This window comes from Mya arenaria, chromosome 4, assembly GCF_026914265.1.
Source record: "Mya arenaria isolate MELC-2E11 chromosome 4, ASM2691426v1".
Classification (NCBI taxonomy): Eukaryota; Metazoa; Mollusca; class Bivalvia; order Myida; family Myidae; genus Mya; species Mya arenaria.
In genome coordinates, this window is record NC_069125.1 from 28,146,650 (window position 1) to 28,162,996 (window position 16,347).

General features: G+C 33.1%; 1 long non-coding RNA gene across 1 annotated transcript in view; it reads right to left on the bottom strand.

Moving 5' to 3' along the window:
• The window catches only part of LOC128232105 (uncharacterized), a 30,724-nt gene extending 15,240 nt beyond the window's left edge, over positions 1 to 15,484 (bottom strand). The window contains exon 1 of the long non-coding RNA XR_008260490.1: positions 15,437 to 15,484. This is a non-coding gene — a long non-coding RNA (uncharacterized LOC128232105). The remainder of the gene's footprint in view (positions 1 to 15,436) is intronic.
• Between the last annotated feature and the right edge of the window lie 863 nt (positions 15,485 to 16,347).

Genomic DNA, 16,347 nt, shown 5'->3' on the forward strand with positions numbered 1-16,347 from the left:
AACACTTAAAAATAAAATCATGGGGAGGGCACAAACTGTAAACATAACAATACATGGTTAAAAGTAAACAAAACAATACATGGTTAAAAGTGAACAACACTAAACAATAAAATCCAGGCCAGGGCACATACTGTAAACAAAACAATACATGGTTAGAAGTAAACAACACTTAAAAATAAAATCATGGGGAGGGCACAAACTGTAAACATAACAATACATGGTTAAAAGTAAACAAAACAATACATGGTTAAAAGTAAACAACACTTAAAAATAAAATCCCAGCGAGGGCACATACTGTAAACAAAACAATACATGGTTAAAAGTAAACAACACTAAACCATAAAAACCCGGCCAGGGCACATACTGTAAACAAAACAATACATGGTTCAAAGTAAACAACATTTAACAATAAAATCCCGGCCAGGGCACATACTGTTAACAAAACAATACATGGTTAAAAGTAAACAACACTTAAAAATAAAATCGCGGCCAGGGCACATACTGTAAACAAAACAATACATGGTTAAAAGTAAACAACATTTCACAATAAAATCCCGGCCAGGGCACATACTGTAAACAAAACAATACATGATTAAAAGTAAACAACACTTAAAAAATAAAATCCCAGCGAGGGCACATACTGTAAACAAAACAATACATGATTAAAAGTAAACAACATTTAACAATAAAATCCCGGCCAGGGCACATACTGTAAACAAAACAATACATGGTTAAAAGTAAACAACATTTCACAATAACATCCCGGCCAGGGCACATACTGTAAACAAAACAATACATGGTTAAAAGTAAACAACACTTAAAAATAAAATCGCGGCCAGGGCACATACTGTAAACAAAACAATACATGGTTAAAAGTAAACAACATTTAACAATAAAATCCCGGCCAGGGCACATACTGTAAACAAAACAATACATGGTTAAAAGTAAACAACACTAAACCATAAAATCCCGGCCAGGGCACATACTGTTAACAAAACAACACATGATTAAAAGTAAACAACACTTAAAAATAAAATCCCAGCGAGGGCACATACTGTAAACAAAACAATACATGGTTAAAAGTAAACAACACTTAAAAAATAAAATCCCAGCGAGGGCACATACTGTAAACAAAACAATACATGGTTAGAAGTAAACAACACTTAAAAATAAAATCATGGGGAGGGCACAAACTGTAAACATAACAATACATGGTTAAAAGTAAACAAAACAATACATGGTTAAAAATAAACAACACTTAAAAATAAAATCCCAGCGAGGGCACATACTGTAAACAAAACAATACATGGTTAAAAGTAAACAACACTAAACCATAAAATCCCGGCCAGGGCACATACTGTAAACATAACAATGCAAGGTTAGAAGTGAACAACAGTAAACAACAAAATCTAGGCCGGGGCACATACTGTAAACAAAACAATACATGGTTAAAAGTAAACAACACTTAAAAAATAAAATCCCAGCGAGGGCACATACTGTAAACAAAACAATACATGGTTAGAAGTAAACAACACTTAAAAATAAAATCATGGGGAGGGCACAAACTGTAAACATAACAATACATGGTTAAAAGTAAACAAAACAATACATGGTTAAAAGTAAACATCACTTAAAAATAAAATACCAGCGAGGGCACATACTGTAAACAAAACAATACATGGTTAAAAGTAAACAACACTAAACCATAAAATCCCGGCCAGGGCACATACTGTAAACATAACAATGCAAGGTTAGAAGTGAACAACAGTAAACAATAAAATCTAGGCCGGGGCACATACTGTAAACATAACAATACATGGTTAAAAGTGAACAACACTAAACAATAAAATCCGGGCGAGGGCACATACTGTAAACATAACAATACATGATTAAAAGAAAATACATGGTTAAAAGTGAACAACACTAAACAATAACATCCCGGCGAGGGCACATACTGTAAATATAACAATACATGGTTAAAAGTGAACAACATTTAAAAATAAAATCCCAGCCAGGGCACATACTGTAAACAAAACAATACATGGTTCAAAGTAAACAACACTAAACAATAAAATCCCTGCCAGGGCACATACTGTAAACAAAACAATACATGGTTAAAAGTAAACAACACTAAACATTAAAACATGGTTAAAAGTAAACAACACTAAACCATAAAATCCCGGCCAGGGCACATACTGTTAACAAAACAATACATGATTAAAAGTAAACAACACTTAAAAATAAAATCCCAGCGAGGGCACATACTGTAAACATAACAATACACGATTAAAAGTAAACAACACTTAAAAATAAAATCCCGGCGAGGGCACATACTGTAAACAAAACAATATATGGTTAAAAGTAAACAAAACAATACATGGTTAAAAGTAAACAACACTTAAAAATAAAATCCCAGCGAGGGCACATACTGTAAACAAAACAATACATGGTTAAAAGTAAACAACACTAAACCATAAAATCCCGGCCAGGGCACATACTGTAAACATAACAATGCAAGGTTAGAAGTGAACAACAGTAAACAATAAAATCTAGGCCGGGGCACATACTGTAAACAAAACAATACATGGTTAAAAGTGAACAACACTAAACAATAAAATCCCGGCGAGGGCACATACTGTCAACATAACAATACATGATTAAAAGAAAATACATGGTTAAAAGTGAACAACACTAAACAATAAAATCCCGGCGAGGGCACATACTGTAAACATAACAATACATGGTTAAAAGTGAACAACATTTAAAAATAAAATCCCGGCGATGGGCACATTCTGTAAACATAACAATACATGATTAAAAGTAAACAACACTTAAAAATAAAATCCCGGCGAGGGCACATACTGTAAACAAAACAATATATGGTTAAAAGTAAACAACACTAAACCATAAAATCCCGGCCAGGGCATATACTGTAAACAAAACAATACATGGTTCAAAGTAAACAACACTAAACAATAAAATCCCGGCCAGGGCACATACTGTAAACAAAACAATACATGGTTAAAAGTAAACAACACTAAACATTAAAACATGGTTAAAAGTAAACAACACTAAACCATAAAATCCCGGCCAGGGCACATACTGTTAACAAAACAATACATGATTAAAAGTAAACAACACTTAAAAATAAAATCCCAGCGAGGGCACATACTGTAAACAAAACAATACATGGTTAAAAGTAAACAACACTAAACCATAAAATCCCGGCCAGGGCACATACTGTAAACATAACAATGCAAGGTTAGAAGTGAACAACAGTAAACAACAAAATCTAGGCCGGGGCACATACTGTAAACAAAACAATACATGGTTAAAAGTGAACAACACTAAACAATAAAATCCAGGCCAGGGCACATACTGTAAACAAAACAATACATGGTTAGAAGTAAACAACACTTAAAAATAAAATCATGGGGAGGGCACAAACTGTAAACATAACAATACATGGTTAAAAGTAAACAAAACAATACATGGTTAAAAGTAAACAACACTTAAAAATAAAATCCCAGCGAGGGCACATACTGTAAACAAAACAATACATGGTTAAAAGTAAACAACACTAAACCATAAAATCCCGGCCAGGGCACATACTGTAAACATAACAATGCAAGGTTACAAGTGAACAACAGTAAACAATAAAATCTTGGGCGGGGCACATACTGTAAACAAAACAATACATGGTTAAAAGTAAACAACACTTAAAAAATAAAATCCCAGCGAGGGCACATACTGTTAACAAAACAATACATGGTTAAAAGTGAACAACACTAAACAATAAAATCCAGGCCAGGGCACATACTGTAAACAAAACAATACATGGTTAAAAGTAAACAACACTTAAAAAATAAAATCCCAGCGAGGGCACATACTGTAAACAAAACAATACATGGTTAAAAGTGAACAACACTAAACAATAAAATCCCGGCCAGGGCACATACTGTAAACATAACAATGCAAGGTTAGAAGTGAACAACAGTAAACAATAAAATCTAGGCCGGGGCACATACTGTAAACATAACAATACATGGTTAAAAGTGAACAACACTAAACAATAAAATCCCGGCGAGGGCACATACTGTAAACATAACAATACATGATTAAAAGAAAATACATGGTTAAAAGTGAACAACACTAAACAATAACATCCCGGCGAGGGCACATACTGTAAATATAACAATACATGGTTAAAAGTGAACAACATTTAAAAATAAAATCCCAGCCAGGGCACATACTGTAAACAAAACAATACATGGTTCAAAGTAAACAACACTAAACAATAAAATCCCTGCCAGGGCACATACTGTAAACAAAACAATACATGGTTAAAAGTAAACAACACTAAACATTAAAACATGGTTAAAAGTAAACAACACTAAACCATAAAATCCCGGCCAGGGCACATACTGTTAACAAAACAATACATGATTAAAAGTAAACAACACTTAAAAATAAAATCCCAGCGAGGGCACATTCTGTAAACATAACAATACACGATTAAAAGTAAACAACACTTAAAAATAAAATCCCGGCGAGGGCACATACTGTAAACAAAACAATATATGGTTAAAAGTAAACAAAACAAAACATGGTTAAAAGTAAACAACACTTAAAAATAAAATCCCAGCGAGGGCACATACTGTAAACAAAACAATACATGGTTAAAAGTAAACAACACTAAACCATAAAATCCCGGCCAGGGCACATACTGTAAACATAACAATGCAAGGTTAGAAGTGAACAACAGTAAACAATAAAATCTAGGCCGGGGCACATACTGTAAACAAAACAATACATGGTTAAAAGTGAACAACACTAAACAATAAAATCCCGGCGAGGGCACATACTGTCAACATAACAATACATGATTAAAAGAAAATACATGGTTAAAAGTGAACAACACTAAACAATAAAATCCCGGCGAGGGCACATACTGTAAACATAACAATACATGGTTAAAAGTGAACAACATTTAAAAATAAAATCCCGGCGATGGGCACATTCTGTAAACATAACAATACATGATTAAAAGTAAACAACACTTAAAAATAAAATCCCGGCGAGGGCACATACTGTAAACAAAACAATATATGGTTAAAAGTAAACAACACTAAACCATAAAATCCCGGCCAGGGCATATACTGTAAACAAAACAATACATGGTTCAAAGTAAACAACACTAAACAATAAAATCCCGGCCAGGGCACATACTGTAAACAAAACAATACATGGTTAAAAGTAAACAACACTAAACATTAAAACATGGTTAAAAGTAAACAACACTAAACCATAAAATCCCGGCATGGGCACATACTGTTAACAAAACAATACATGATTAAAAGTAAACAACACTTAAAAATAAAATCCCAGCGAGGGCACATACTGTAAACAAAACAATACATGGTTAAAAGTAAACAACACTAAACCATAAAATCCCGGCCAGGGCACATACTGTAAACATAACAATGCAAGGTTAGAAGTGAACAACAGTAAACAACAAAATCTAGGCCGGGGCACATACTGTAAACAAAACAATACATGGTTAGAAGTAAACAACACTTAAAAATAAAATCATGGGGAGGGCACAAACTGTAAACATAACAATACATGGTTAAAAGTAAACAAAACAATACATGGTTAAAAGTGAACAACACTAAACAATAAAATCCAGGCCAGGGCACATACTGTAAACAAAACAATACATGGTTAGAAGTAAACAACACTTAAAAATAAAATCATGGGGAGGGCACAAACTGTAAACATAACAATACATGGTTAAAAGTAAACAAAACAATACATGGTTAAAAGTAAACAACACTTAAAAATAAAATCCCAGCGAGGGCACATACTGTAAACAAAACAATACATGGTTAAAAGTAAACAACACTAAACCATAAAAACCCGGCCAGGGCACATACTGTAAACAAAACAATACATGGTTCAAAGTAAACAACATTTAACAATAAAATCCCGGCCAGGGCACATACTGTTAACAAAACAATACATGGTTAAAAGTAAACAACACTTAAAAATAAAATCGCGGCCAGGGCACATACTGTAAACAAAACAATACATGGTTAAAAGTAAACAACATTTCACAATAAAATCCCGGCCAGGGCACATACTGTAAACAAAACAATACATGATTAAAAGTAAACAACACTTAAAAAATAAAATCCCAGCGAGGGCACATACTGTAAACAAAACAATACATGATTAAAAGTAAACAACATTTAACAATAAAATCCCGGCCAGGGCACATACTGTAAACAAAACAATACATGGTTAAAAGTAAACAACATTTCACAATAACATCCCGGCCAGGGCACATACTGTAAACAAAACAATACATGGTTAAAAGTAAACAACACTTAAAAATAAAATCGCGGCCAGGGCACATACTGTAAACAAAACAATACATGGTTAAAAGTAAACAACATTTAACAATAAAATCCCGGCCAGGGCACATACTGTAAACAAAACAATACATGGTTAAAAGTAAACAACACTAAACCATAAAATCCCGGCCAGGGCACATACTGTTAACAAAACAACACATGATTAAAAGTAAACAACACTTAAAAATAAAATCCCAGCGAGGGCACATACTGTAAACAAAACAATACATGGTTAAAAGTAAACAACACTTAAAAAATAAAATCCCAGCGAGGGCACATACTGTAAACAAAACAATACATGGTTAGAAGTAAACAACACTTAAAAATAAAATCATGGGGAGGGCACAAACTGTAAACATAACAATACATGGTTAAAAGTAAACAAAACAATACATGGTTAAAAATAAACAACACTTAAAAATAAAATCCCAGCGAGGGCACATACTGTAAACAAAACAATACATGGTTAAAAGTAAACAACACTAAACCATAAAATCCCGGCCAGGGCACATACTGTAAACATAACAATGCAAGGTTAGAAGTGAACAACAGTAAACAACAAAATCTAGGCCGGGGCACATACTGTAAACAAAACAATACATGGTTAAAAGTGAACAACACTAAACAATAAAATCCCGGCGGGGGCACATATTGTCAACATAACAATACATGATTAAAAGAAAATACATGGTTAAAAGTGAACAACACTAAACAATAAAATCCCGGCGAGGGCACATACTGTAAACATAACAATACATGGTTAAAAGTGAACAACATTTAAAAATAAAATCCCGGCGATGGGCACATTCTGTAAACATAACAATACATGATTAAAAGTAAACAACACTTAAAAATAAAATCCCGGCGAGGGCACATACTGTAAACAAAACAATATATGGTTAAAAGTAAACAACACTAAACCATAAAATCCCGGCCAGGGCATATACTGTAAACAAAACAATACATGGTTCAAAGTAAACAACACTAAACAATAAAATCCCGGCCAGGGCACATACTGTAAACAAAACAATACATGGTTAAAAGTAAACAACACTAAACATTAAAACATGGTTAAAAGTAAACAACACTAAACCATAAAATCCCGGCCAGGGCACATACTGTTAACAAAACAATACATGATTAAAAGTAAACAACACTTAAAAATAAAATCCCAGCGAGGGCACATACTGTAAACAAAACAATACATGGTTAAAAGTAAACAACACTAAACCATAAAATTCCGGACAGGGCACATACTGTAAACAAAACAATACATGGTTAAAATTAAACAACACTTAAAAAATAAAATCCCAGCGAGGGCACATACTGTAAACAAAACAATACATGGTTAAAAGTGAACAACTCTAAACAATAAAATACAGGCCAGGGCACATACTGTAAACAAAACAATACATGGTTAGAAGTAAACAACACTTAAAAATAAAATCCCAGCGAGGGCACATACTGTAAACAAAACAATACATGGTTAAAAGTGAACAACTCTAAACAATAAAATCCCAGCGAGGGCACACTGTAAACAAAACAATACATGGTTAAAAGTAAACAACACTAAACATTAAAATTCCGGACAGGGCACATACTGTAAACAAAACAATACATGGTTAAAAGTAAACAACACTTAAAAAATAAAATCCCAGCGAGGGCACATACTGTAAACAAAACAATACATGGTTAAAAGTGAACAACACTAAACAATAAAATCCAGGCCAGGGCACATACTGTAAACAAAACAATACATGGTTAAAAGTAAACAACACTTAAAAATAAAACCATGGGGAGGGCACAAACTGTAAACATAACAATACATGGTTAAAAGTAAACAAAACAATACATGGTTAAAAGTAAACAACACTAAACATTAAAATTCCGGACAGGGCACATACTGTAAACAAAATAATACATGGTTAAAATTAAACAACACTTAAAAAAAAAAAATCCCAGCAAGGGCACATACTGTAAACAAAACAATACATGGTTAAAAGTAAACAACACTAAACCATAAAATCCCGGCCAGGGCACATACTGTAAACATAACAATGCAAGGTTAGAAGTGAACAACAGTAAACAACAAAATCTAGGCCGGGGCACATACTGTAAACAAAACAATACATGGTTAAAAGTGAACAACACTAAACAATAAAATCCAGGCCAGGGCACATACTGTAAACAAAACAATACATGGTTAAAAGTAAACAACACTTAAAAATAACATCATGGGGAGGGCACAAACTGTAAACATAACAATACATGGTTAAAAGTAAACAAAACAATACATGGTTAAAAGTAAAAAAAAACAATACATGGTTAAAAGTAAACAACACTTAAAAATAAAATCCCTACCAGGGCACATACTGTAAACAAAACAATACATGGTTAAAAGTAAACAACACTTAAAAATAAAATCCCGGCGAGGGCACATACTGTAAACAAAACAATATATGGTTAAAAGTATACAACACTAAACCATAAAATCCCGGCCAGGGCACATACTGTAAACAAAACAATATATGGTTAAAAGTAAACAACACTAAACCATAAAATCCCGGCCAGGGCACATACTGTAAACAAAACAATACATGGTTAAAAGTAAACAACACTAAACAATAAAATCTCGGCCAGGGCACATACTGTAAACAAAACAATACATGGTTAAAAGTAAACAACACTTAAAAATAAAATCCCGGCAAGGGAACATACTGTTAACAAATAAATACATGGTTAAAAGTAAACAACACTTAACAATAAAATCCCGGCCAGGGCACATACTGTAAACAAAACAATATATGGTTAAAAGTAAACAACACTAAACCATAAAATCCCGGCCAGGGCACATACTGTAAACAAAACAATACATGGTTAAAAGTAAACAACACTAAACAATAAAATCTCGGCCAGGGCACATACTGTAAACAAAACAATACATGGTTAAAAGTAAACAACACTTAAAAATAAAATCCCGGCGAGGGAACATACTGTAAACAAATAAATACATGGTTAAAAGTAAACAACACTAAACAATAAAATCCCGGCCAGGGCACATACTGTAAACAAAACAATACATGGTTAAAAGTAAACAACACTTAAAAATAAAATCCCGGCGAGGGCACCTATTGTAAACAAAACAATATATGGTTAAAAGTAAACAACACTAAACCATAAAATCCCGGCCAGGGCACATACTGTAAACAAAACAATATATGGTTAAAAGTAAACAACACTAAACCATAAAATCCCAGCCAGGGCACTTACTGTAAACAAAACAATACATGGTTAAAAGTAAACAACACTAAACAATAAAATCTCAGCCAGGGCACATACTGTAAACAAAACAATACATGGTTAAAAGTAAACATCACTTAAAAATAAAAGCCCGGCGAGGGCACATACTGTAAACAAATAAATACATGGTTAAAAGTAAACAACACTAAACAATAAAATCCCGGCCAGGGCACATAATGTAAACAAAACAATACATGGTTAAAAGCAAACAACACTTAACAATAAAATCCCTACCAGGGCACATACTGTAAACAAAACAATACATGGTTAAAAGTAAACAACACTTAAAAATAAAATCCCGGCGAGGGCACAAACTGTAAACAAAACAATACATGCTTAAAAGTAAACAACACTAAACAATAAAATCCCGGCCAGGGCACATACTGTAAACAAAACAATACATGGTTAAAAGTTAACAACACTAAACAATAAAATCCCAGCGAGGGCACATACTGTAAACAAAACAATACATGGTTAAAAGTTAACAACACTAAACAATAAAATCCCGGCCAGGGCACATACTGTAAACAAAACAATACATGATTAAAAGTAAACAACACTTAAAAATAAAATCCCAGCAAGGGCACATACTGTTAACAAAACAATACATGGTTAAAAGTAAACAACACTAAACATTAAAATTCCGGCCAGGGCACATACTGTAAACAAAACAATACATGGTTCAAAGTAAACAACACTTAAAAATAAAATCCCAGCGAGGGCACAAACTGTAAACAAAACAATACATGGTTAAAAGTAAACAACACTAAACAATAAAATCCCGGCCAGGGCACATACTAAAAACAAAACAATACATGGTTAAAAGTAAACAACACTAAACAATAAAATCCCGGCGAGGGCACATACTGTAAACAAAACAATACATGGTTAAAAGTAAACAACACTAAACATTAAAACTCCGGCCAGGGCACATACTGTAAACAAAACAATACATGGTAAAAAGTAAACAACACTAAAAAATAAAATCCCAGCGAGGGCACAAACTGTAAACAAAACAATACATGGTTAAAAGTAAACAACACTAAACAATAAAATCCCGGCCAGGGCACATACTGTAAACAAAACAATATATGGTTAAAAGTAAACAACACTAAACAATAAAATCCCGGCGAGGGCACATACTGGAAACAAAACAATACATGGTTAAGAGTAAACAACACTTAAAAATAAAATCCCAGCGAGGGCACATTCTGTAAACATAACAATGCATGGTTAAAAGTGAACAAAACTTAAATATAAAATCCCGGCGAGGGCACATTCTGTAAACAAAACAATACATGGTTAAAAGTGAACAACACTTAAAAGTAAAATCCCGGCGAGGGCACATTCTGTAAACAAAACAATACATGGTTAAAAGTGAACAACACTTAAAAGTAAAATCCCGGCGAGGGCACATTCTGTAAACAAAACAATACATGGTTAAAAGTGAACAAAACTAAACAACAAAAACCAAGAACAGGCACATTCTATAAACATAATAATACATGGTTAAAAGTGAACAACACTAACAACAAAAGCCTGGGCCAGGCACATTCTGTAAACATAACAATACAAGGTTAAAAGTGAACAACACTTAAAAGTAAAATCCCGGCGAGGGCACATTCTGTAAACAAAACAATACATGGTTAAAAGTGAACAAAACTAAACAACAAAAACCAAGAACAGGCACATTCTATAAACATAACAATACATGGTTAAAAGTGAACAACACTAACAACAAAAACCAGGCCCAGGCAAATTCTATAAACATAACAATACATGGATAAAAGTGAACAACACTAAACAACAAAAACCAGGCCCAGGCACATTCTATAAACATAATAATACATGGTTAAAAGTGAACAACACTAACAACAAAAACCAGGCCCAGGCACATTCTGTAAACATAACAATACATGGTTAAAAGTAAACAACACTAAGTAACAAAACTCTGGCTCAGGCACATTCTGTAAACATAACAATACACAGTTAAAAGTGAACAACACTTACAACAAAAACCAGGCCCAGGCACATTCTGTAAACATACATGTAACAATACATGGTTAAAAGTGAACTACACTAAACAACAAAAACCTGGCCCAGGCACATTCTATAAACATAACAATACATGGTTAAAAGTGAACTACACTAAACTACAAAAACCTGGCCCGGGCACATTCTGTAAACATAACAATACATGGTTAAAAGTGAACAACACTAAACAACAAAACCCGGGCGAAGGCACACTCTATAAACATAACAATACATTTTTACAATACTAGCAAAAACTATTAAAACTGTGGTCTGCAATCACTGAATCACTATGTAAATTCCAAACCTCTCGTACATGTACATTTATGTTTTTCTCTGTTAAAGTATCGCAATTCAATTAATAATACACATAACATAAGTATATTACTTATGTTCCTATTTGTACTCAATAATTTGGGTTCACTCAATTAGCAAAAGAAATCAACAACTTCCACTTCATTGATACAGAACAGTTATTTCAAACCTCCAACTCCCAATATAAGCAGACTATAAAAACTGCCATTCGCAATCAGTAATCCTATTTAAATTTCAAACCTCTTATACATCAAGTTGTTTGTCAGTATAAGTACCACAAATCAATTTATTAATCATCAACGTCCTCTTCATTGATACAGAACAGTTTTTTCAAACCTCCAACTTGCAATATAAGGCAGAAACTATTAAAACTGCCGTCCATAATCACTAAGTCACTAAATCACTATGTTAATTCCTAACCTTTTATAACCATCAAGTTGTTTGTCAGTATAAGTACCCCAAATCAAGTTATTAATCAACAACTTCCACTTCATTGATATGTAACAGTTTTTTTAATCTTCCAACTCCCAAAATCAGCAGAAACTATAAAAACTGCCATCCACAATCAGTAATTACTATGTAAATTTCAAATCTCTTATATATCAAGTTGTTTTTCAGTATAAGTACCACAATTCAATTTATAAAACACATAACACAAGTATTACTATTATGTTCCTATTTGTACTCAATAATGGGGTTTAACTCAATTAGCAAAAGTTATAATCAACAACTTCCACTTCATTGATACAGAACAGTTTTTTCAAACTATCAACTCCCAATATAGGCAGAAACTATTAAAACTGCCGTCCATAATCACTAAGTCACTAAATCACTATGTTAATTCAAAATATTTTCTAAAAATGAATTTATTTGTCAACATAAGTACCACATTTCAATTTATAATACACATAACACAAGTTTTATGTTCCTATTTGTACTCAAAAAGTTTTTTTTAACTCAATTAGCAAAAGCAATCAACAACTTCCACTTCATTGATACAGAAAAGTTTTTTTCAAACTTCCAAATATAAGCAAAAACTATAAAAACCGCCGTCCGCAATCAGTAATTCTATTTAAATGCCAAACCTCTTATACATCAAGTTGTTTGTTAGTATAACTACCACGAATCAATTTATTAATCAACAGCTTTGACTTCTTTGAAACATAACAGTTTTTTCATCTTCCAACTCCTGATTTAAGCAGAAACTATAAAAACTGCCGTCCGCAATCAGTAATTCTATTTAAAGCCAAACCTCTTATACATCAAGTTGTTTGTTAGTATAACTACCACGAATCAATTTATTAATCAACAGCTTTGACTTCATTGATACATAACAGTTTTTTCATCTTCCAACTCCTGATTTAAGCAGAAACTATAAAAACTGCCTTCCGCAATCAGTAATTCTATTTAAATTCCAAACCTCTTATACATCAAGTTGTTTGTTAGTATAACTACCACGAATCAATTTATTAATCAACAGCTTTGACTTCATTGAAACATAACAGTTTTTTCATCTTCCAACTCCTGATTTAAGCAGAAACTATAAAAACTGCTGTCCGCAATCAGTTATCCTATTTAAATGCCAAACCTCTTATACATCAAGTTGTTTGTTAGTATAACTACCACGAATCAATTTATTAATCAACAGCTTTGACTTCTTTGAAACATAACAGTTTTTTCATCTTCCAACTCCTGATTTAAGCAGAAACTATAAAAACTGCCATCCGCAATCAGTTATCCTATTTAAATTCCAAACCTCTTATACATCAAGTTGTTTGTTAGTATAACTACCACAAATCAATTTATTAATCAACAGCTTTGACTTCATTGATACATAACAGGTTTTTCATCTTCCAACTCCTGATTTAAGCTGAAACTATAAAAACTGCCGTCCACAATCAGTAATCCTATTTAAATTCCAAACCTCATATACATCAAGTTATTTGTAGATGTAAAAGTACCGGAATTCAATTTATAATACACATATTATTACACAAGTATCTTGTTCCTATTTGTACACAATAATGTGGTTTTAACTCAATTTTGCAAAAGCAATCAACAATTACTTCCACTTCATTAATATATAACATAACAGTTTTTTCAAATTTCCAATATAAGCAGAAACTGTTAAAACTGCCACTTGGAAGTTCTTCAACCTTAAAAGTCCTCACACATTTGTTTGGTTGTGTAAAGCATCCAATCTTCAGCTATTGAACAATATTAATCCCAATACCTGTTTAAATTTGATAAATTATATATAATGTGACATGAATAAACAATGTACAGCCATAACAAAAGGACGCAACCCGCTTCTGCCATTACAATATATGTAAATTTCAAACCTCTTATATCAAGTTGTTTGTCAGTATGTGAGTACTATATATATTTTAACCTGAAAATTATTTTAACCAAAACTGAATCATGAAAACTGAAGTGAAATGTATATTTCAAAGCATATATTTTTCTATGAGACACTTATAAACTTGTCAATGATTTGCTTGCATTAAAAATATTTCATATCATGCATATTTATTGTGAATTCCGGGGGACCAGGGGATGGATATGGCATGTTTGTGTCATAAAAAATGGATCTTATAATTGTTGTGTTCTTTCAAGCAATTAACCAAAATTGGAATCCTTTAAATCAACTGGCTGATGTAATACGACTACTGGTATATTTTTGATTTAGCAAAACTGGTTCCATTTTAATGCATGGAAAATGATAGTTTTACCCCAATTGGATCACTTTTAGTCAATTATTGATATTCTTCTGAATATAATGTTCACGGCTTTAGAGATATCAAGACTGGATCCTATAAAGTTATGCTGATGTACCAGTCAATAGTAACCACAGCCCTCCCAGGTCTGGGGAATAGCAGGGACTTTGACTTTTGGTCCGGCCAATCCCTGGTAAAATCTCCGCCCTGCGGATAGGAACTGCAGGTAAAATCCCCGTCAAATGCCCCTGTACCCTAGAAATGCTAGTCAAAGAACATTCCCTATTATTCATGGCGCTAGAACAAAACCACCACGTTCACCTGGCACTGCGGATCCCCCCCGGACATATGGGGGTTGTGGTAACAATTAACTGGTGCGTGGTAGCCAGTATTTAAAACAATTGCCATTTTCCACATTATCAACTTTTGAATCCCCTCCATCATTTGAGAAAGAATAAATAGTCCCTTTTAACCTCCAACATGTTCTAAACTGTAAACAGAGTGGTTTTTGATCAATCAATAAGTAACTGTAAATCATTGCCTAATAATTATGTTTGGTCAACAACAAAAACAACACCACAATAGAAGTAAAAAAGACACTCTGGTAATGGTCATTTATGTTTGTATACCAAAGTATAACTTTCTATTTGAACTTACCGATTTATCTTTTTTTGCTTATTATTTGTCGAAGGGTTTCCTTTTATCCAGACTGAGTTCAAATTTCTAAGGGGCATAACTCATTAACTGTAAAAGGCTACAGTACACATAATTTGTGAAAATAATATGACTTTACTGGCGTTGATTATCCGCCCCATGAACGTGTATTATATATATATCAACATTAAATACACAAATGTCTTGTGTAACGATGTGTACGTTACAAAACTGGATACTTGCATCTTTTTAAAAAGTAATTGTGTTTTTACTCACATATCTATTGTGTACCGTACTGTATATATACTTCTACATTTATAAATGGTAAATATAATGTTCCACTACCCGGAAGTCAAGTTAGTTAATAAATACATTTACAAGTTAAAAACATGCATTTTTTTTGAAAATGTCTTCGTTTTATGGACAATATCCTAAAATTCTGTAATAAGTATCTCATATCCGTGTACAAATGATAGAAAACTGCAGTTATCTAAAAACTGTAATTGAAAAGGGTAACTAAAGCATTTTAATACGTAACAATCTTAAACAATGTTTTTTTCTGCTCACATATCTGTTGTCATGTTCTCGTACTTGTAGCCCTTCTGCATGGTTACCATGGTAATGCGTCGGTCGAACATCCACACAAGGAGCCCGGGTTTTAATCTGGTGACCACTTAAATTGTGATATGGCCCAAATGGCAGTCTGTATAGCATAACCAACTTGATGTATAAAACGCATGGAATTTTCCACCACCTTTCTCTGTATTTGTCACAAATGCATGCATATAAACCCAAAGTCTTGTGAGTGAGTCTTTGGCATCGACACGTTGACAACACAAGGTGCATACGTCCGTACAGCGATCCCGGGTACGAACCTAGCTGGTGCTGACTGGTTAAAGCAAATAATATGTCCC